The sequence below is a fragment of the Plectropomus leopardus genome, chromosome 19 (assembly GCF_026936395.1).
Source record: "Plectropomus leopardus strain MGB_pleo_1.0 chromosome 19, ASM2693639v1, whole genome shotgun sequence".
Taxonomy (NCBI): Eukaryota; Metazoa; Chordata; class Actinopteri; order Perciformes; family Serranidae; genus Plectropomus; species Plectropomus leopardus.
In genome coordinates, this window is record NC_142194.1 from 9442669 (window position 1) to 9445313 (window position 2645).

Here is a 2645-nt window from a genome sequence, read left to right on the forward strand (position 1 = left end):
TTTGTTTTGATAAGCAAGCTCTATTTTGATGCTTATTTATGTATTTAGTCACCTTATCTATACTAAAAGTACAAAATTAATTCCCAGTGTCAGTCACATGTGCTTTACAATATGACACCCCAACGCCAACAATGTAAGTTTCATTGTGGTTACTGGGCTGCAATGGGAGAACCAGAGATGTGGGCGGCATAAAATCAGGGAAATTAATGTCCCCAAAATGAAAGTGAATCAATATGGTCGCCTGAGGATGTGAGAAAGCTGGAATGAGAGCTGGAGAGGGAGGAGGGTATTGAAATAGAGTTGGAACAAGATTAATAGCTGTTTAAAAAGGAACAGTATTCATCAGGAGTCAGCTTGCAGGTGCAGAACGGCGCCTCTGTGTGTGGGTGTGTGTGTGTGTGTGTGTGTAAGGATGGGAGTACTCTTTGCAGTGAGTTTACACTTTAACTTTCAAACTTTGCCTCACGACTTTCAATAAATGACCATCCAACCGTAATACTGATTACTTTGTATTACTTTGCAAATGAGAGCGAGGCTTGATTTCTCGTCTTCATTTAAACTCTGTTGATTTCTCGTCTTCATTTAAACTCTGTGCGCCCTCATAACACACACACACAGACACACATACACACACACACACGCACACACGCACGCACACACACACACACACACACACACACACACACACACACACACACACACACACACACACACACACACACACAGAGTAAAGTGTGTGATCCAACAGCACCACCTATAGATCTTAGCATTTATAGACACAATCATTCAAAAAATCATTAAGGAAATGCCTGCAGTGTGATGAAGGAAGTACTCAGAGCCTTTACTTCTGTAAAAGTACTACCACCACACTGTGAAAATACTCTATTATGAGTAAAATTCCAGCATTGCTGCAAACCATGATCTGCAGTGTAATCCATACCAGCAAATGTACATCATCAATAAACTTCCAGTAAAAGTGTTAGTTTCTCCCACAGAGTCTGACAAAATTACAGACAGGGCCCTGCAGAAAAATAAATCTTTTTCTTTTGCTGGTCTGTTTCAAGGCTGTGTCTCCTTTTAACCTTGAATGTAATTTAATCAGAAAGTGCATCCTGATTTTATCTGAGCTGTCATTTTTATTCTTGTCTCATTTATCCTTTGTATCACTTTATCTCATGTGATATTGTGTACATTTAAATGCTCTCAAATCCTAGAAATGTCCTAAAAACCTGAAAATGTCTAAAATCCTAGAAATGTCCTAATATCAGAGAAATGCTCAAAAGTTACAGAAATGTCCTAAAATCCTGGAAATGCCCTAAAATCTTGAAAAATGTCATTAAATGCTGCTAAATTTCCTAAAACCCAAGAATGCCCTAAAATCCAAGAAATGTCCTGAAATCCAAGAAATGTCACCAAATCATTGAAATATCCTAAAATCCCATGACTGTCCAAAAATCCTGAAAATGTTTTAAAATCCTGTAAATGTTCTTTGGTCCTAGAAATGTCCTAAAATCCTGAAAACAATCCTAAAACCCTAGAAATGCCCTAAAATCCTAAAAATGCTCTACAATCCTGAAAAGGTCCTAAAAGCCCCTATTCTACAAATATCCTAGAGATCTCCTAAAATCCGAGAAATGTCCTAAAATCCCAGAAATGTTTAAAATCCTATAAATGTCCTTATGGCCTAGAAATGTCCTTAAATCCTGAAAACGTCCAAAAACCGTCCTGAATCCGAGAAATATCCTTAAACCTTAAAAATGTCCCCAAATCAGAGAAATAGCCAATCCTTAAAATGCTCTAAATCTGATTAATGTCCTAAAATCCTAGAAATGTGGGCAAATTGTGTTTCATTGCTTTGATGATATTTTCTTCGGGGCTAAAGATGCTAACGCTAACGGGGCAGGTGGAGCCCTTACCTGGATCCGGCCTCGGTTCACAGTGGCTCTGTAAGTTAGCAGCTTTATCGATACGTTTCGACGTCTTCTGGTGTCATTAAGTCACCTGAAGGTTTGCAGCGAAGTTTCTGGGTTTCTTTCCTTCCCTTCTTCCTTTCCTGGCGACCACTCTTTACTTAACTCAGTTATTTGTGGAAATATGATGCTCTTTCCGGCGTAAACTTTACGACGGCCCACAAAGTAAACTGGTTAACAGTTAAGAACACCTGCGCGGCGGAGTGATACATGCGCAGTTAAAAGTCCCAGCGCTGTTATACTATCAGCACTCCTGTCCAACCTATACGCAGGTTGCTTAGTCGGAGCTAACTTTTGTTTAATAAAGTATGTTATTAAATCTATGAATTGAAGAAAAATCAGGTTTTTAATGTTGTAACTGTCTTAGGGGGATGTTGTTTTAAACTATTTCATATCAGTCCGCAACTAATGTTTTAATTATGGATTATTGTGCTGGTTAATTCTCAGACTGATCCAATGATTGTTTTGTAATAATTAAGAAAGAAAGTGGTGAGAAATGTTGTCACAATAAACCAGAGCCAATAGTCATAATGCTTGTTTTGTGCAACCAACAGTACACTTGCTTGATTTCTTACAAAACAATGGGCCAAAGCCAAAGCCAATGAGCAATTTAAGAAAAGACTAAAGAGAAATTAGCATGGAAAAAAAGGTAATTAAAAAAAATTAAAAACAAAA